This window comes from Marmota flaviventris, chromosome 2, assembly GCF_047511675.1.
Source record: "Marmota flaviventris isolate mMarFla1 chromosome 2, mMarFla1.hap1, whole genome shotgun sequence".
Taxonomy (NCBI): domain Eukaryota; kingdom Metazoa; phylum Chordata; class Mammalia; order Rodentia; family Sciuridae; genus Marmota; species Marmota flaviventris.
Genome location: NC_092499.1, coordinates 68,033,476 through 68,055,340, shown reverse-complemented (window position 1 = coordinate 68,055,340; position 21,865 = coordinate 68,033,476). Strand labels below are relative to the sequence as shown.

General features: G+C 38.2%; 1 pseudogene; it reads right to left on the bottom strand.

Annotated features, from left to right (window-relative positions):
• Positions 1–12,257: 12,257 nt before the first annotated feature.
• LOC114087941 (2-iminobutanoate/2-iminopropanoate deaminase pseudogene) lies at positions 12,258–12,660 on the bottom strand (annotated as a pseudogene).
• Positions 12,661–21,865: the final 9,205 nt, after the last annotated feature.

Below are 21,865 nucleotides of genomic sequence, written 5' to 3'. Positions count from 1 at the left end.
TACTGAATCACAGAACCAAAGCCATTTATTTGAAGTAAATAAATTAACCACTTTAAATATAAATTAACCACTTTAAATAAACATGAATATTAGAAAGCTACTTTAAAACATAAATAGCAAACCAAACCTGAACAATTCAAATCCCTGCTAATGACAATGAAGGAATTGAGAACTCAAGACACTAGCATATGCAAGGCCCAGGAGTCCATGCCCAACACTGCAAAAACAAAACAACAAAACCTCATAATACACAGAAAGCATCAGAATAATACACATTAGTTTCTTCTTCTTTATTCTTTGCCCAAGAAACATTTCATGATACTAAGTTGACACTTCCATCATCTAAGGGCATTATATTCTCCACAGTTTTCAAAGGTCAAGAAGCAGTAAATTGGGGCTGGGATTGCGGCTCAGCGGTAGAGCGCTCACCTAGCATGGGTGGGACCCGGGTTCGATCCTCAGCACCACATAAAAATAAAGTCATTGTGTTGTGACCATCTACACCTAAAAAGTAAATATTTAAAAAAAAAAAAAAAGAAGAAGAAGCAGTAAATTGGAGCCTGGTGCCAGGCATGGTGGTGCATGCCTGTAATCCCAGCAGCTCTGGAGGCTGAGGCAGGAGGATTGCGAGTCCAAAGCCAGCCTCAGCAATTTAGCAAGGCCCTAAGCAACTCAGTGAGACCCTTCTCTAAATAAAATATAAAAAAGGACTGGGGATGTGGTTCAGTGGTTAAATGTTCCTACCTTCAATTCCTAGCACCAAATAAATAAATAAATAAATAACCCAAACTAATTTGAAAAGCCCACATTTACAATAGAGAGGAGCTTAGGACCAGGAATCCAATTATTCCCTTCGGATACTTCAAACAGTTGTTTCTGTGGCCTCCTAACCATTCTCCCATTCTCTGGTTTCACTCTCCTTAAATTCTTGCACTACATAGCCAGTCTACTTTCTAAAAAGGAAATCTGATAATGTCACTCTACTACTTTAAATTGTCCAGTGGGTCCCCATTGCTTTTAAGAAATGGTTATAAGACTCCTAGAATTTAGCATAGTAGTTGACACATCTTATGATGAACTCAATCAAGGCCTGATGAGTGAACGAGTGTATGAAAATATGAACAAATGAATGAATAAACAAATCATGGAAACTAAAACAGCTTGCAATTGTGGAGATTAACCAGAGAAGTAAGTAATACAAAGTCACTTCTATTCAGCTTAAATATACACCTTTGTGATTTTCTCTAAGAGACTCACTTTTCCATTTATGTTTGAATAACATTATTAAGTGAATTCACATTCCCTGAGACATATTTGGCAGTACTTGTGCCTGAATTTCACCAGCTCCTCAGCTGCCTTAGCATATCTGTACCATTTGTGGGTGAGGAATGGAGTCAAACAACAGATCTTACTCTCGAAGTTACCTGTGGGGTAAGTTCACCTGTGGGGCAGGGGTCTCCCATCTTCTAGTGTCATAATAAAGTATAGTAAGCTGTAATGGTTCAAATGGCTTGTCTGTTTGCTCCACCCTCAGTGCCATCTTTAGACCTCATCCTTGGCTATTGGCCTTGTTCCAGTCCCCATGATCAAATATACCCATGCCTTAAACAAGCAGAATTAAAAACATGGAAGAGACGGGTATGGTGGCAGGTACCTACAGACCCAGCTGCTTGAGAGGCTGAGATGGGAGGACTGCAAGTTCAAAACCAGCCTGGTGAGACTCTGTCTCACAAACAAAATGAAACATAGTAAAGTGGGCCAAAATAAATGATAATGAGTAAGTTAATGTTATTTTGACATTAACACTCTATCCTGAGACAGCCTGTCTGTGAATAATCAACAGTACCCAATCCCAGAGCCTTTGTTCTTCCTTTATTAATATTTATCAAGCCAGAAACTCAAATCAAGGGGAGGAAAAACAATTTAAAAATCGAATTTGTTAATAAGAAGTGACAGCTAGCATTCTAACAACTCAACCAATTAAACTATTTTGTGTTTATGTGATAATTATTGCCAGCATAAATGGTCATGTTAATTGCTTTTATTTGTCAGTGAGCAGTTTACAAATTCACAAGTATTTTCTCATAATACTAACCAAGACCTTTGGGAAATTTTCAATAATGCTGGGGAAGATATTACAATAAAAGGCTCCATTACCTCTGCAAATTCATTTCATTTTCTATTCTTTGGGATATTTCTGCAGCTGTTCAACTTCTGTTTGAATATTTCTTTCAGTGCTTTAAAGTCTACAAGAAAGTACAATTCAACTCAAACATGATATATTTTATAGAATACAACTGATTCTTAACAAAAACATCATTTTTCCTCATTTTCTTTGGCATGTGACAAATTCTATTTTTAGAAGATTATTTGTCATTTTATTTTTGCCAAATGCTTTGCAATGATTTTTATTTGATTTTGTGCAGTAAATTGCTATCATTACCCTTATTGCTAAATAAAGAAATCAAGAAATCCAGGAGTTTAGGTAATTTTCCAAGATCAAACAGAACTTCAAACCTCTTATTTATTAGACTTGTTTATTCAGGAATCAGTATCTCATGATCCTTAACTGAAGAGGCTATCAGGATTCCATCACTGACCTGAGCACCACCTAACCTATTTCTCAACTCCCACCCTGCATCTCCACCAAATACTGCCAGAAACAAACAAGTAGGTCATATGATTTTCGGTACTTGATAAATCTCCTGCTCTCATCCCAAAGATTGTACAGGAATCTGTTACCTTATTCCATAAATACCTAAATAAACCATCAAATGCTGGGGAGAGTTAACTTTTAAGGTACAATTTTTTGGTATTGAAACAAGAAAGAAAAGTTGGTGCCACTTAGCAAGATATTAAGAGCTGAGAACTTTTTCTTTTCTTTTCTTTTCTTTTTCCCCAGACAGTAGCAAGGTGAGCTAGAAAGAACAGTAGATGAAAAGACCTGGATCCTACCTCCCCTTAACACTCTGCATGTTTCTCATCTGCAAAATGATGGCATTGAATTAACTGGCCTCAATGCCAGTTTGTTTCTTTGGTATTGGGGATGAAACCCAGGGATGCTTAACCACTGAGCCAACCCCCCCTTTTTAACTTTATTTTTTTTTCAAATATTTATTTTTTAGTTGTAGTTGGGCACAATACCTTTATTTTATTCATATATTTTTATGTGGTGCTGAAGATCAAACCCAGGGTCTCGTACGTGTGAGGCAAACGCTTTACCGCTGAGCCACAACCCCAACCCTAACTTTATTTATTTATTTATTTTTATATGCTGCTTAGGGTCAAATCCAGTGCCTCACACATGCTAGGCAAACACTCTACTACTGAGCCATAACTCCAGCCCAACCCTTTTAAAATTTTGTCTTGAAACAGTATCTTGCTAAATTGCTTAGGGCCTAGCTAAATTGATAAGGCTGGCCTCAAAGTTGAGATTACAGGCATGCTCCACCATGCCCAGCTAGGTCTAACTTTTGATATTTTACACTTGTACTAATAACATTCAAAAATATGATCCTATGTTGATTATAGTGAAAATTATAATTCACTTCATTGCTCATCAAAATGGAATTGGTTAAACCAATATTAAATAAAATCTGTGAGATGTTACGGATTTGGACTAGACACTTCATCAGGCCCAACAGATCAAATCCTGTAGAGTTCTACCACAGTGACTGAGCATTGGCTGGTTACAAGAGGCCTTTAAACCAATGAACTGGTTAGTAACTGGTTGATTGCCTGATTGACTAAACTATAGCAAATAAGTTGTTTTCTATGCCTCACTTCCATTTTTCTATAAATGCTGTCTAATAGTGTCGGCTGGAGTTCTCAGAACCTTCCCTGGTTCTGGGAGCAGCCTGATTTGTGAATCATTTTTGTTTGCTTTGTCTTGTTATGCTTTGCTCTGAATGGGCTCTACTAAATTTAATTGGTCTATAAAATTTCCTTTTTAACACCAATTATGGTGGGTATACATATACACATAATGATTACTTAAATGATGATGAGGTTTTATAATTACTGAAAGGGGAAAATGTCATGACATATTGAATTTTTTAAGGCTCCAAATAATTTCTATTTAACAAAGAAATAAATATTTCATTCCAGGCAGGACATGATGGTGCATGCCTATAATCCTAGCTTCTGGGGAGGCTGAGGCAAGAGGATCATAAGTTCAAGGCCAGCCTGATCAACCTAGTGAGACCCTGTCTCAAAATAAAAAGGGCTGGGGATTTAGCTCAATGGTAGAGCATCCTTAGATTCCATCCTCAGTACTGAAAAATAACAACAACAAAAATTATATCAGGAAGAATACTCCCAAAAATGTTATTTTCAGATGGTGGAATTTAAAGTAATTCTTATTTCCTCCTGTGATTTTCTTTGATGTTTGGATGTTTCACAAGCATAGAACATTTTAATAATAGGTAAGCAACAAAGCTATTTTGAAAGTGTAGTAAAGTCCTTAAATAGAAAATATTGGGCTGGGGATGTGGCTCAAGCGGTAGCACGCTCGCCTGGCATGCGTGAGGCCCGGGTTCGATCCTCAGCACCACATACAAAACAAAGATGTTGTGTCCGCCGAAAACTAAAAAAAAAAATAAATAAATAAAAAGAAAATATTAAATCTTTTCTTGCAAACGAGTTTTTTTTGTTTGGGTTTTTGTTGTTGTTGGATTTTTTGGGGGGTGGGTACTGGGGATTGAACTCAGGGGCACTTAGCCACTAAGCCCCATCCCTAGCCCTATTTTGTATTTTATTTAGAGACAAAGTTTCACTGAGTTGCTTAGCAGCTTGCTTTTATGAGGCTGGCTTTGAACTTGCAATCCTCCTGCTCAGCCTCCCAAGCCTGGGATTACAGGCATGCACCACCATGTCCTGCAAAGATGTTTTGATAGGGAGGACAACCAGGACAAGAACAAAATAGCAGTGAACTCAAAGAAAACAACACCTGAATATTTTCATCAATAACTCATAGCATGGAGTGAAGAACTTGTCTTGTCCCACAAACCCAACACAGCTGATCTGTTTTCCTCAGCTGGAGATACCATCAGCAGTGTGGAGATGGATTGGACTGACCCAGGCTCTTTTCCTCACCAGTCCAACCCCTGAACAATGGGAAGATTTGTCAAGCCATCAGATTGGCCCTGAGATCCAATTTGAGGCTATGGAAAGAAATAATCCTAACTACTTAAGGGACAGGGCTGATCTTCATAACTTTGTTTTCCTTACTAACTTGCTTTGATTATTTGAGTTTCCTAAGGTTGCCTAATAAATCCTGATAATTCACTTAGCACTCAGATAAGCATGAAAAAATGCAGAATTATTGGAGTACAGATTAAATTAAGTAGGAATCCATATATGAGAAATCAACAAAGGAGGAAAAATGAGCTTTCTAAATATAATTGAACCCAAATTAAAAACTGAAAGGGAGAAAAAAAAGAACAACCTTGTGGGAGGTCATAAATACAGTCAAAAGTGTGGGGTGTGGCTACAACATCCAAAAGGAGGATCTCAACATGGGATCAGAGATCTGTGGCTAATTAAGCTCCTTGATGGATCTTTCTGTTACTTCTCAAGTGTTTGGTTTCACCAAATGTATCGGGCCTCCCATACTGAAATTAAGTTCATTGATTCAATTTGAGGGTCGATGGCTATCTAGGTTAATTATCTAGGAGCTACAGAGGGCGCCTATGAGAGGAGCCATTCTCACAAGGAGGAGAATTTCAAAGGTTCAGATCCAGAGCAACTCAGGAAGTCAACTGGTGTCTGCATACTGAAGCGCTGGAGGAATGCAAGCATTACGGTGCAAAACTACAAAAAAAGTCGCTACAGGTCAAGGACAGCCTGTATACAATTTAGGGTAGAGTTTGTTAGTAGTTTATTATTTATTTTATATTTCATACTCTGTTCCCTGAAAGGATTTTTGAGGAGATTCTTGCATTTTATTTACCAGAGCAACTTTCTATATCAGCCTTCTCTTTTCCACCAGATTATATAATGCTTGACACTTAAAAATCTGTCTTAAGTTTCTTTTCTGTTGTTTAAGGTACCTGTATGGTGTTGAACAATGATAGATGGGCATACACAAAAATAGGACTGATTTTTTAAAATAAGATTTTAATATTCAGCACAAGTACATAGTTAATTGCTGTTCGTTCTGAGTAATAAAGCCATGTTGCAGATCCTAGCTCTTCTCCGCAGAAGAACTGGTGACCACAGGGTGACCACATATCCCTGTTTGCCCAAGACAGTCTTGATTTGTACCTGTTGTCCTGGCATGACCATTCAGAGAGCTCCCTTGCATTCTCAAAAGTGTGCTGGTTTGGACAACTCCAAATACACAAAAATTCCAATACACACACAAAAAAAAATGGCTTTAGCAGTAAATAAAAGCTTTGTAGCAAAAGATAGCAAGTACAAAATTAAGATTACATTATTAATGACTTGCTTTTTACATTATTTACATTATTACCTACTTGCTATTATACAATTTATCTGTATATAAATTTAAGTCAACTCTGCCCTCTACTGTCTTCTGACAGTATTATGACACTGTTCATTAATTGAATCTGACTGTTACTCCTTTAGATTACTTTAGACTGCTGGACCTCAACCTTGCCTGTAGCTAGATTAGCTTTTAAAATTTCCCACTGTGATGCACCCCACAACAATTCAGTCAGAATCTCTGGTGATGAGACCCAAGCATCAATGTTTTAAAAACCCTTTAGTTGGTTCCAAAGCACAGCAAGGTTGAGAACTATTGTTTAAAATGTCAGATCAAATAGTCTATTGTGGTTCACTTGGCTTTTTATTCCCTAGTTCAAATTATACTCTTCTCCTAATCATGTCTGGGTAAGCTAAGGAGATTTGAAGAAAAAGAAGATTATATCAGGACAAATCTACATCACTATAGGGAAAATGGTATTTAAAAAAAAACTTCCCAGGCTGGGGTTGTGGCTCAGTGTTAGAGTGCTTGCCTTGCATATGTGAGGCACTGGGTTCAATCCTCAGCACCACATAAAATAAATAAATTAGTAGAACAAAGGTATTGTGTTCAACTAAAACAACAACAACAACAACAAAAACCTTTCCAAATGTTGATGTTTTCCATGAACATTAAAAATACTTTTTTTTTTTAACTTCAATGATAGAAAATGAGTCCATTCAACCATTAGCCTTGATGCCACAGGTCAGCCCTAATTCTCTGTAAAAATTATCTGCTGAGGAAGCTCCAGGATAGCCAAGAAATTTGGATCAGAAGATGGGGGCAAGTGAGGTAGAGCTCATTGCATTAAATAACTGCTTCCTTTTTCTTGAATGTTCAGAGACTTGTTAATGGAGTTTATCATATGGAAAAGCCCAGGAAATCTGCTGGAGTGGAAGTTGCACTAATTAGAACATTAACTAAATTAAGTCACTAGGGAGGACTGAATCCCCAAGGGAATCAAAGGGAGAAAGGAGAGAAATACAGAAAAATCAGTAATCATGAGTAAGAGAGGTTTTGCAGAGATCTAACCAAGAAGAGAGTTTTTAACAATAAGCCAAAAGTTTGCCTTCCACTCCCTTTTTCTAAACTTCACAGGGCAAAGCTAATGGATCCAGTGTCAGAGATGGGTGCTGTTAGATTTTATCCTCTTAAAGGAAACTCTTAACTGTGGGCTCAGCTAGAAGGATTGGCATGAGAAAGAAAGAGTCATTTGGGAATTTTGATAGAAGCACCAAGGTAGAAACTGCTGGTGAAAATAGCAGAGGCCCATAATGCCAAAAGGAGGAGGCCAGAGGAGGATATAGGTGACAAATATGAGTTCTTTATGCACCTTGTCTGTGATTGCATGACGCTATTCTTTAGTTGAGCGAAAGGCAAGACTCAACGTAGGCAGGCACAGGGTAGAGGTTTGGAACTAACATTAGGAATTATCCTAAATGATTTTCTGTAGCTATATTTGTTGTCTGTGGAACAACTGTTGAAGTTCTTTTTAAAAAAAAAAAAAATTCCTTCACAAGTAATCAACAGGGACAAAATAAAAACATTTCTATTTTGTTTTTATTGCTCTGAGTCCTGCAAATGGGTCTTACTCTTTCCTGGGTAACAGACCAGTATTTGTATATTTGAAAGCTGTTTTCCCTCTCCTTTGGAAAAAAAATGAATATTTATACATAAATACTTAATTTTACATATAGTTCTATTCTCATGTAAGAATCCTTGATTGATAAAATAACCTGCAAATAGATTTATCATTAAAATTATTAAAAACACTACTAATGAGGCTGTGGCTGTGACTCAGTGGTAGCGCGCTTGCCTAGCACTTGTAAGGCACTGGGTTTGATCCTCAGCACCACATAAAAGATAAACAAATAAAGGTACTGTGTCCATTTATAACTAAAAAAATTTTTTTAAAAGAACACTACTAAGAGCATAAATTCACATAAATCTGTGAATTGAGCATTTGATAAATTAGGTTAACTTGTAAAGAGTGCCTGTCTTCTAACTTCTTATAATCAAACTCATAATGTTTTTATAGCCATGTGAAGAACACACAAATGCTACATTAAAAATAACATTTGCATTTTAATCAGAAGGGGTTAGAACATTTTGAGAGGTGGTGAGCAAAGGCAACACACAATCTCCTTTAATTATAGTTAAGGAATTTTTAAACATGTATTGACTTGGAAAGCTGAAGGAGGAAGCTCACAAGTTCAAGGCCAGCCTGAGTAATTTAGTGAGACCCTGTCTCCAAGTAAAAAAAATAAAAAGGGCTGGAAATATTTCTCAGTGATAGAGAATACATGGTTCAATCCCAGTACCAAAAAGGAAAAAAAAAAAAATTATCAATGCTCCCAAGTGCATGACACAGTACTAGAGCTTGAAGGGGATCGGAGATGAGGACTGTTTAGTCCTATGGCTGCATCCACTCTAGCAGGGTGGGGATAGAAGCACACAAATGACTCCCATATAAGGCAGAATTTGGTACATGACATATAAAAGTTACAAACAAAATATTGCAGGGGAGAGTGCAGACAACAAGATCACAGTTAGCAGAGAGTGAAAAATGACCTTCGCATCTTCCACCTGCCTTCCTGTGTGAATCACCACCTATTGTTTGGGGGAAATTTTGCAAGTCTACTCCAAATGGAAGGGCCAAGTAATGCTCCCTTGCCATGCCGGTAGATCAGTTTGGATATAAGGAAATTGTAGAAATTTGGACAAAAAGAAGTAAAACAAAACTATATTTGTAACTGGCTTTAAAAATCAAGGTGAGAAAGACTGAAAGCCTAATGGACTCTGCTGAAGGCCTTTAGGTAACATACAGATAGGATCAGAATGGTGCTTTTGAGTCTGGCAGCAATGGCAGGAGTGGAGAGTGACAGGAGACGGGGCCATTACAGCAGTCAAGGGGACAAGTAACTGGCCCTAAACTAGGATAGTGGCCCGGATGGCAGGAAGTAGGATGGATGTCGGGCTGAGCAATCTGTAGACCACTGAAGGTTTTTTAAGTAGGAGGTTGATTGAAGGCTTTAGAAAAATGTCAAAGACAAAAACATAGAAACAAACAAATTCCTCAGTTTTTATTTATTTTGTGGTGTTAAGGATCCAACCTACAGCCTCCCGTGTGCTAGGTAAATTCTCCACCACTGAGCTTCTCCCCCAGACCCTTTCCTCAGTATTTTAGAAGTGTTCCTCTCCTAAACTGAATGTTTGCCCCAATTATGGATACATATGGTTCCTGTCTGAACAGAAAGGGGCTCCAGCAACATGAGAAAAGATTAGGTTCCTTTTAGTCACCCACTGAACTTCCTGTTGAATCCTTTTCAAAGTTCTTCTCCTAATTGTGCTTTCCTCCACTCACCCCTATCCCTGACCCCCTTGTCTTAGTTAAGCTTCTTGGCTGGAATTCAGAGGAAGAGAGGTACTGTGAGCAATTTGAAAACTTGGAATTTTTTCTAAGCAAATAAAGTACTCCCCATGGTTCAACAGAGAGCAAGAGTTTCTTATGCCCTTTAAAAATACCTTTCCTTAATCCTGGCCATTCCTTGAACTTTCTTCCGATTTTTTTCTCCCTTCTCTGCCAAATTCCTTACAAGACCAGACTTCATTCCTTATCTCCCTTGACTCACCACCTATTCATTCCTTAACCCTTATTGACGTACACTATAACAGGGAGCCCGCTTATACAACTGCAGCAAAAGACCTCCAAGTTATCCTCACTGGCAAAAACCATGACTTTTCTCAGCCGGTTTTGCAGGCACCTCTCCAGGATGAAGCCTCCTTTTCCTTTGATCCTCTTAACTCCACTCTGCCCTACCTCTGGGCCTTCTCTTTTGCTACCTTTGCAAACTGTATTCCTTCCTACTCTATAAAATATAACTGCAACCCAAGTGATAATCTTGGACTATTTATAATCTTGAAGAACACCTTTTCATTCATTGCTCCACCGAACTCCTTAATCCACATCTCTAGTAGGACCTCCTGTCTCAGCTCTATTTTAATATTTCCTCTTGGACATTTCCAGATGGATGTCTCAAAGTTATCATGTCTGGAACAGAGCCAATCTTTCCCCTCAAAAGTTAACTCCTTCTGTCAACTTTTCCACATTTATCAATGATACCCTCCCATTTCTCAGTTACTCTGGTTTGAAAACTTGGGGGTGGTTTTTTTCTTGGGTTTTATTTATTTATTTTTTGAGACAGGTTCTTGCAACATTGGGTTGTCTTGAACTACTGGGTTCAAGTAATCCTCCCACCATCTCAGCCTCCCAAATAACTGAAACTACAGGTACAGTAGGTTTCATTACCACCACCGCCCCCAAGTACGGGGGTTGGAACCCAGGGTCTCCCGTGCATGCTAGACAGGTGCTCTACCACTGAGCTACACACCCCCAGCCCAGAAATTTTTCGTCATTCTCGATTATCCTCTCTCCTAGCATAGCTGGCCTATTACCAAACCCTATCAGTCTTGCCCTTGCCACTCTCACAAGTCTGTCTCCTCATATCCCCTTCCTTCTGCCACCACAGTACATCAGACTCATCGTGTCTCTCCTAGGAATTTCCAACACTTCTGAAACTACTTCTCCTTCTGCTTTCTTTTTCTTTCAATACAGTGAACAGTTTAGTTGGGAATGTTAATCTTCCAAAAACATTTTGTTGTAAGTATCACTCCCTGCTTAAATATCTTCAATTACATTCCTGTTACCCACGGGATAAAATTTTAATTTTTTTCTTTCTTTTTTCTTTTTGAAATCTGCATGTCTTGAGCTGGGGTTGTGGCTCAGTGGTAGAGTGCTCACCTAGCATGTAGGAGGCACTGGGTTCAATCCTCAGCACCATATAAAAATAAAATAAAGATGTTGTGTCCACCTAAAACTAAAAAATAAATATTAAAAAAAAGAAATCTGCATGTATTTTATGTCTATTAGAAAAAATATTGTTTATATAATTTTGGCCCTTTACTTCTTTTTTAAAAATTTTTTTTAAGTTGTTGGTGGACCTTTATTTATTTATATGTGGTGCTGAGAATCCAACCCAGTGCCTCCCACACGCTAGGCAAGAGCTCACCACTGAGTCATAACCCCAGCCCCACCCTCTTCTCCTTTACTTCTACCATTCAAGATTGAATATTTATTTTACTTAAGTAAAAGCAGAATCACATGTTTAACATGAAAACTAAATATTTCACATCATTTAATTGAATTAGATTTGTTCTTCCTTATCTTTGAGGAATAATAAGTCATCTTTCCTATGTGTTATTTTCCCTGTACTTTTTTTTATTTAAGTGACTATGTAATGAGTGTCTCTTCTACCATATTCAGCAATGAGTGTACATAGCTAAAAGTTATAGCATCAGTAACTGGATTTATTACTTAATATTCAATTCATGTGAAATCTCTCTATCATATAGTATTCCCATGATAATTTCAGATATGTTAGTTACATGTATATTTTTCCAACATCAATTATAAAAATCAAGATGTTAATTTTTTCTTTTCTTTTTTTTTTTTTTTTTTTTTTTTTTTGTATCAGGGATTGAACCCAGGGGGACTTAACCATTGAGCCACATCCTCAACCCTATTTATTTACTTATTTATTTATTGAGCAGGGTCTTACTAAGTTGCTTAGGGCCTTGCTAAATTGCTAAAGCTGGCTTTGAACTTGCAATCCTCCTGCCTCAGCCTCCCGAGCTCCTGGGACTACAGGCATGCTCCACAGCACCCGGAAAGATGTTAAAGACATAATGAGAACAATACTGTGCCCACTTATTGTCATGCAATTATGAGAGGTCCTTGAATAGATACTGCTTCAATCTCAACATATGCTTCTTTGGGAGCAACCTGGTGAGCAACTCTAGTAGGAAAATTAGTATTGAAATGCTGTTTGTAGATAGATTTCATTGTCAGTATTGAAATCATTTATGCCAGCCAGCAAAACAGTTGTTTTGACCCATTAGTGAAGTCCCACCCTGCAGCTTTCAGAATTTCACCCATGTTTATAAGAGTTTATTCAGTTTCTGCTGCTCCCCCTCCTGATACAAGCTGTTTGTTAGAAGGGTGTATGCCTCTCTGTTCAGAGATGTAAGTGGTCCTGTCCACTAGCTACTTTATTATAGGGACCAGTGACCCCTGGAGCTTTCGTGGTGCTGATCACCTTTTTGATCAGGGACAACATGTCTAGTCTTTCTTTCTCATGCCCCTCAAGGAGAAGAAACCCCTACAATCAGACCCACTTGTTTCTCATGTAAAACTTAAATTTCTGGCATTTTTATCCTCCACTGTCTGTTCTGTACTTATTTCTGTTCTTACACAAATTCTCTTCTCCAGTTAAAGTAATGTTTCAATTACTTCCTAAATATATTATACCTGAAGAGCCAACAGCTGCACCATACAGAGGGGGCCATGCGGAGAGAACATGATGTGAACCATGTTCCCTGGAGTTATGCTGTGGCTGTACTTTATTCTCATGTACAGCCTCCCTGTAGGCTGCTCTCTTCTTGCCTATGTCCTAACTCCTCCTTCAAGGCCCAACGCAAGTTCTACCAGCTCCCTGAACTCCCCACCAAATACCCTCCGCTTAATTCCCAGAGGACTGTTCTTTACATATGACAACCATATAATGAATGTATCACCCAAATTGTGATGGTTGAGTGTTAAAGGGGGCACAATTACTCTGAACCATAAACTGGGCATGAACTCAGACTGTCCAGGACAAAGTGGGCTGTATTCTATGGTCAGCCTACTTACAGAATATTCACTTGATACTCAGTTATCTGGCAGTTTTTATTCATTTGTTAAAACATATAGAAATATATGTATGTATATATATATATATATATATATATATATATATATATATATATATATATGTTATGAAATACATACGTTTTAACAAATATGTATTTTTTTAATCCTTTTTTTTCCCCCAGGGCTGAGGACCGAACCCAGGGCCTTGAGCATGCTAGGCAAGCACTCTGCCACTGAGCTAAATCCCCAACCCCGACAAATATGTATGTTTTATACACATACACACACACACACACACACATACACATATCTTTTTTTTTTTTTTTGCAGAAGTGGGGGTTGAACCCAGTGCCCTACATGTGCTAGGCAAGCACTCTACCCCTGAGCCACATCCTCAGTCCATATATATGTATTTAAATGTATGTGTCCTCTGTCTTCAAAATAGTAACCCATCTGCATGTGAATCATGTATTTTCCCTCTGCTCATCTGGTGTCTGGCCAGAATCTTACATGTATGATACACTAAAAATAATTTGTTCATCATCATGATGTCTTTACTCTGTTATTTAGGAATGAAATAGTTAAGAGTGAAACTTAAAAAAAAAAAACTTTAAAGCAATAAATTCACCACCTGCCAAATTATTGTTCTAGTAGGAAGTAAAAAATCTCTATGTCCCTAGAAACAGATATTGACATCAAAATTTCCTCAAGATTTTGGAGAGGCCTGGGTTGTGGCCACCAGCATACAGTTCTGCCTTGTTGCCCGGTCACTTGGTCTCTGTCTTGACAACACCTTCTTTCCATTGCTCTGTCACACAGAATAAAGAGGACATTCCCAAACAGGGGGCTTTAATGTAAGTCACATTAAAAAAAAAAAAAAACTAAACTAAAAAAATGCTGCTGTGGCTAACTAGCCTGAAACCAAATATCGGGAAGTTTTGATTTGCTTGACTTATTTTGCTTCATTAACATCTGGTCCCAGTTCAGCATTATGCCTGTTAACCCACCAATAGCCAAAGGAAAAGGAAGAAGACATAAGAACAGAAAAAGGAGGTAGGCAGGCAGGATAGCTTAGGCTCTGCAAATAAACTGGAACACAAACTGAAAAATGAAAGACATGTGGGAGAGAGAGAATTAGGACAGAATCAAATCTCAGGATTAAATACTTACCAATGCTGCAAAAGAGCATCAGGTCAAAATCAAATAGGGCTGTGAGTCAATGTTGGAAAACTCCTGGAAGGAAAATCATTTTGTTCAAACTACAACAGTTTAGACCTCACCAAAAATCCCTCCTACCGAGTAGGTGACTGTGGCACTGCCAGTGTTCGTCAGTTTTACCTGGGGTAATAAAAGGATGTTTGTCTTTGACTGCTCTAAAATTTGGTTCTTATAGAGATTTCCTCTGACATTTTTGTTTCTATGTAGCAGCCCCGATGACATCAGCAGTCTTAGGAAATAAGAATCTCTCTAGAGGCCCTCTAAATATTCTCCAGACTTTAATAAAGAGTTCCTTAGAAAAGAGGACTCCCGCTGGGAATGGTGGTGCACACCTATAATCCCAGTGGCTCAGGAGGCTGAGACAGGAGGATCACAAATTCAAAGCCAGCCTCAGGAAAAGCAAGGTGCTAAGCAACTCAGTGAGACCCTGTCTCTAAATAAAATACAAAATAGGGCTGGAGATGTGGCTCAGTGATTTAGTGCCCCTGAGTTCAAGGACTGGTACAAAAAAAAAACACACAACAACAACAACAAAAAAACAACCCTAAAATATTCCCCAACATTCCCTAATGTCTATTCAATTTTAAAGAGTCTGCGGATGCATCAATGCTTCTGGAAAGTCTTTGCTGAGTCTATATCCTCTCTCATCTCTAACCTCTCCAAACTAGCATGTCTACCCTTTCTCTGGGCCCCAAGAACATCCCAAAGAGCAGCTACTGCACTGTATTGTGATCACTGGTTTTTCTTACTGCTTCCACAGTATGTAAGCCTCTTGAAGGCAGGCATGGAAGTATTCCAAATATTAGTCATATGAATTTAATTGAATTCCTGAGCTTTAGTGTTATCATACACTTTTTAAGGTATATTTACATTTGGAGCACATGTTTAATTTGGAAATGAAAGGCTCTCTGATATAGACATCTCAAGTATTAACTGACTGACAGAGGAGTCCTTTATCTTCCTTCAACTCAAACCAACAAATTGTTTAATTTCTTAGTCTGTTTGCTGTTGCTCTAACAAAATACCTGAGGCTGAGTACTTCATATAAAAGAAATTTGTTTGGCTCACAATTTGGAGTGCTAGACCCATGGCCAAGCCAGGCATGGGTCTGGCACTGCTAAGTTCTGGTGAGGGCCTTCTGGTTACATTACAACATGGCACATGGCATCATGATTGGGAGTATGTATAAAAGATAGAGGTCACATAGTGAGACAGGAAGCAAGAGAGAGTCAGGAGCCAGGCTTACTCTTTTTATTGTTCCCCAGCTCTTAATATCAGGTCTGGCACACAATGAGTGCTCAGTAAGTATTTCTTTTATTGATTACAAAAAGTTACACAGTTTTACACATCCTACCACATTCCCCCAAATTCTATGGACCAAAGCAGCCACCATTCTAGCTGTCTTATTTAGACTTCCTTGTTTATTCCACAACCTACATTCAAAAGGTTTTAAAATTTCACAAGGAGAGCAAGTTCTTTTAAAAGGAATTTTGGCTAAATAACTGTTTTTAGGTCCAATATCCTTTTTTCAATAAATCATCTGCTCTAGGATCCCATGGGAACAACAATAATCTCTTCCAAGGGTGATAGCCCAGTGACTTAAATTCTACTAGGCCCTATCTCTTAAGAAATCCACCACTTCTCAACATGGCCATACTGGGGACAAAGCTTTTGGCATGTAAACATTTGGGGAACATACTCAAACCATATCCAAATCATGGCACCATTATAGATCCAATAAGCTACAAAAGAAAAAGAAAAATTAGTGAAAAAAAAAACAAAACTGAAGTCAGGAGGATGTTGCTAAACTTCCAGGAATAATGTGACAAACTGAACTCTAAGGTTTACAGATCATTTCCTAAAGAGCTTTGGAATGTTCAATCAAACGATTTTAGGGCATATTGTCCCTCTTGCCTTAGGCAGATCTTCCTTCTGGTAGGTAAAGCATGAAGACATGGCTCAGCAATAAACTTTTGGTGATGTGTTGAAGAAGAGGACATTGAACTTCAAAAAAGTTTTTTAACCAAAACGCCTTTTTTTTTTTTTTAAGTTTTTCTTTTTTTCCCCTCTGAAACGTTAAAACCTTTTGAAAGGACCTGGAGCGAACAAAGTGAAGTCCCTATGAGATAGAATGGTGGCTGCTATTGTCCATGGAATTTAGGGTAAGGTGGTGGGATGTGTGAAACCGTGTTCAGCTTTTGGAATCAATAAAAGAAATACTGAGCACTCATTACCTACCAGACCCGATGCTAACAGCTAGGGAACCAGCACCATTCTCAAGGAGTTCCCAATGCTTCCATGAAAGGAGAATGAATAAAGTGTTATTATGGAAACTTAGGATGGGACACTGATGTCTACTCTTCAGGGAAGAGGTGATGTGGGAGCCATGTCCCAGAAACTGAATAGGAGTTCTGTAAGCAAAGAAAGGGTCATTGTGGGAAGGGGGAAATGTTGCACAAAATAAAAACTAGAAAGAAGACTTGTTAAAAATTTGGTCCTGGTATGGTGGCACAAACCTGTAATCTTGAGAGGCTTGGGAGGCTGAGGCAGAAGAATCACAAGTTCAAAGCCAGCCTCAGCAACTTAGTGAGGCCCTAAGTAACTCAGTGAGACCCTGTCTCTAAATAAAATATTAAAAAGGGCTGGGGATGTGGCTCAATGGTTAAGCGCCCCTGGGTTCAATCCCTGATCCAAAAAAAAAAAAATTTTTTTTTGGTGTAGTTAGGGTCATGAGGAAATTATTTAGACTAGAAATAGGAGATGTGTGTTGTCAAGGAAAGGACAGAAGGAAGAGCATGGGAAGTAGCAGACATGGGGCTAAAGAAGTAGACTGAGGCTGAAGTTTAATAGACTTAGAAAGCTGCAGTAAGGAATGTGGTCTTTCTCCTGAGGGAACATGGAATCTTTGAAAGAACTGACATAATGAGGTTTATAATAACCTTTACATTCTTGTCACTGTCCACCAGGCTTGGTTTTCTCAAACCTTACCATATACTTCTTTGACATCGATGATTTTGTAAAGAGAAAGAAGTACAAGGACTCTGTGATTAGTTGTGAACCCAAAGCGGCATCTACAGAGAAGGCTCCCTGCCTCTTGGTGCCTTTAGGTAACTTTCCAAGTCCTCTTCCTGGAAGAGCCTGGCCATTGGCTCTGCCCATCTCCTGGGGCTTCCCTCCCTCACACACTCCGCAGGGCACTGTCCTCTCCAATGCAACGTGTTCACTCCGTCTTCAAGCACACACAAACCATCTGCAAGAAACCACTAGGGTACCGGTCTCATCCCATTCTGTCAGACAGATTCCCACATCCAGCAGGCTTTAATCATTCCCAGCTCCCTTTCCTCATTTATGAGCCTCCCTTCTACCACCTTAAGGCCAGAGTTATTTTTAACACCCTTGAGTCACATGTAGATACTCATATATCATACCATTTGTGAATTACCTTATAAAGCAACCCTGTGAGAGAGGTATATTTGTTATTGTCATTATTTTACAGAAGAGAAAACGGAAATTCATCCAGTAAGCAATTTGCTTAGGGTCCTCGTGTTATTAAAATACGATCAGAACCAATCTAAAATTTTCACCCTAAGTCACCATGTTATTTCTCAAATATCCCTGGCAGCTTCTGTTCACCCTTTCTCCATTCGAAGTCAAAACTACTCTTTTCCACACTACTTAGGTTTTTTGATTCCAGTGTGGTTTGTGCCCGAGTTGTCTTGGAGTAAGGCTTTCCTCTCTGCACTCTCCCAGCTTTTCTAAAAAATGCTAAAACCCCTTACTTCTCAGAGTCAATAAACGTGGGAGAGGACAAAAGTCTGCTGAGTGCTATTATATCCCCAGGGCATATATTAAGGGAGAAGAAGAAGAAACCTACAACAAAATAAAAATATGTCTAAAACCTGGTTGTCTAATCCATTCGAATCCATGTAAGATTTGAAAGAGAATATTTCCTAGAAGGCTACTACATCAGAGATTTTTGACATATATCATGAAAATTTCATATGGAAATGACAATCCATATTCGAAAAGAAAGTGAACAGAGCTGAGGAAAATGGAATCAAAGATAAATGGTGGAGATCTCTTTTAAATGTCATGTGTTTGAAAGGCTTGCATTTATAATCTATTAGGAAAGTAGTCCAAAGCAGCCTACAAACGAGAAAGTCCAACTTGGCCACTGAGCTACAAAAAAATAAAATTAAAAGTCTTGAACTTTTAGGATCTTGGGTGTACCCATCCTCAGCCAGACTTGCCTGTTTTACTGTGTTAACCCAGAACTGCCGCTAATTCATTCATCCCAGGCAGGTGATACCAGATAAAGTCAGCCACAGACTCTTATTTCACACTGTCCTTGACACAATGGAAAGAATGACATATGCTTCACCAAGCAGTTGAGCTTCCTTCCCTCCTTCTGTGAAACTGACCTGACAATGTTACCATGAAGGCTTGAAGCATTTCTTTAACCCTTTTAAGCAAAGGATAGACAGGATAGATATGATCAACCCTGTATCCTTCCAGCCTCTTGGCTTGGGGCATCATAAAAGGCAAAAGAAAAGACATAATAGGGGGTATTCAAGTCAGGCATGGTGGCACACACCTGTAATCCCAGCAATTTCAGAAACTGAGGCAGGAAGATTGTCAAGTCTGAGACCAGCCTGGGAAACTTAGCAAGAACCTATCTCAAAATTAAAAAGTAAAAATAAAAATGGCTAGAGATATAGCTCATTAGTAGAGTGGCCCTGGATTCAATTACTAGCACACCCCCCCCCCACACACACACACACAAAAGAGGGTATTAAAAGGAAATTCAGGAGTCTAATATGCCCATGTCTTCAGCATGTAATAAATTCTGTGTGTTCTTTTTCCTGCTTTTTTTTTTTTTTTAATAAGCCAGGTGCACTGGTGTATTCCTGTAATCTCAGTAAATTGGGAGGCTGAAGCAGGAGGATTGCAAGTTCAAAGCCATCCTTAGAAGCTTAGTGATGCCCTAAGCAACTTAGTGAGACCCTGTCTCAAAATAAAAAAATAAAAAGGACTGAGGATTTGCCTCAGTGGTTAGGGGCCCCTGACTTCATTCTCTGGTACCAAAATAAATAAATAATAAAAGTTGTAGGGCTGGGGATGTCGGTCAGTGGTTGAGCAGTTGCCTAGCATGTATGAGGCCCTGGTTTGGATCCCCCAGATCCACAAAAATAAATAAATAAAAGGAGATTCAAACTGCACTCTTTAGGGAGAACTTTAATCTTGCTCCAAGGATATAATTTAGCAATTAAACCAGCAAGTAGGATGATTTTAACATTTAGATTTTCCTAATTGATTCCTTTTTTTTTTTTTTTTTTGGTACCCAGGGACGCTTAAGCACTGAGCCACATACCCAGACTTTTTAATTTTTTATTTAGAAACAGGATCTTTCTGAGTTGATTAGGGCCTCACTAAGTTGTTCAGGCTGGCTTTGAACTTGAGATCCTCCTGCCTCAGCCTCCCAAGCTGCTAGGATTACAGGCGTGCACCACTATGCCCAGCTGATTCCATTTTTCAAAAGACAATTTTATGCAAAAACTGCAACACGTCCTGGTATATTTGATATATACCACTGATATCACATATTTTTAAATGATTCATATGGATAGGATATGTCCCAGAGAAAAAATTATTAGAAGATAATCCTAAAATAGTTTTGCAAACTTTATTTTATATAGTTACCCACATAAGAAAATAGAGTTGTTGTTTTTTTTTTTTTATGCCACGACTTGTTCATTCCTATTAAGTGCTAATCTCCCACTTTATCGTCTCAATTTTCCTTTCTTTCACCTGTCACCCTCTGATACTTTTATATTCCTATATTACAATCTCACTTAAATTTCTGGTCCTATCCACCTCCTCCCCCAGTCCCATTTGCTATCCCTCTTCCTGAAAACATGGCTAGATCTGAATGGAGGACTTTCTTGAGCAGATAGTCCTCAGCTCTGTAACTTCTCTTCCTATGACTAAGATGACTTTTTTTTTTTTAATCACTTGCTCATTTTAATTAACAAGATACAATATTACTCTCGGAAAGGAAAAAGACACTTGTAAATATAATTGTTTTCCAAGCTTCAAAACATGTAATCAGTTTATGCCAAGGGTCATGCTTTCTCAGATTTGTGAGCATGATTTTTTTTACTTATCTAATTTTATTTTTTAATCATGTATGCTCTCTACTAGAATGAGGCAGAAAGCTATACATCTCCCCCTTGTGGTACTTGTTGGTATCTGCCTTTGGTATCTTCCATTTCTTCCAGTTTCTATCAGTCCCAATAAAATGCTGCTAAAATAATCCTCAACTACAACTCTGGCATCACTCTCCTGCTCGGACTTTCAGTGGCTCTCTACCACCTGCGAATAAAATCCAAAGTCTTGGCACCACCTGAAATTTCTATGTAAACTCTGCCTTTTGAAATCCTTTATGTTCTTCTGGAACAAAATTCCTCTTTCCCAATCCCCCACATGGAGTAGTCTCCACATTTTGTGCTCCTTCACTGCAATCTGAGTATAATTAATTATAGGTATTTGTGATCAATTATCTCTCAGGCCATTTTGTAAGAATCTGGAGAGAAAGAAATGACAATATCTTTTTCATCTTCCCATCATTTATACAGTAGTTGCACATATCAAATATATTACATAAATATCTAAAAAATTAAATAAAATAGATATGATGGCTAGTAAAACTAAATGTTGTCATTAGACTTTAAAAACAGAGAAAGATTTAAGAACTTTATTTTATTTATTTATTATTATTATTATTTTATGTGGTGCTGAGGATTGAACCCAGTGCCTCACACATGTTAAGCAAGTGCTCTACAATTGAGCTACAACCACAACTCCACAGAAAGATTTTTTTTTGTACTAGTGATTGAACACAGGGGTGCCCCAGTTCTTTTTTATTTTTATTTTGAGACAGGGTTTTGCTAAATTGCTGAGGGTCTTGCTAAATTGCTGGGCCTGGCCTTGAGCTTGCAATCCTCCTGCCTTAGGCTCCTGAGTCACTGATATTGCAGGTATATACCACAATGCCCAGCTAAAACAGAGAAAGAATTTAAAGATGGACCAAGAAAGAGAATTGTACAGACTGACCCTATCCGATAAGAATATTATGAAAGCTACATGTGTAATTCTGAATTTTCTAGTAGCCACCTTTTTAAAAAGGTGAAATTAACTTTAATAATACATGTTCTTTGACTCAATCAAAAAATATTATTTCAACATGTAATCACGTAAAAATTACTAAGATATTTGACATTCACTTTTCATGGCAAATTTAGCATACATATGACATATCTCAATTTAAACTGGCCACATTTAAAATATTTAATGTGGGCTGGTGGCTACTGTGTTAGAAAGAAGTTAAGCCAAGAATAGGAACAAGGGTTCTAGTC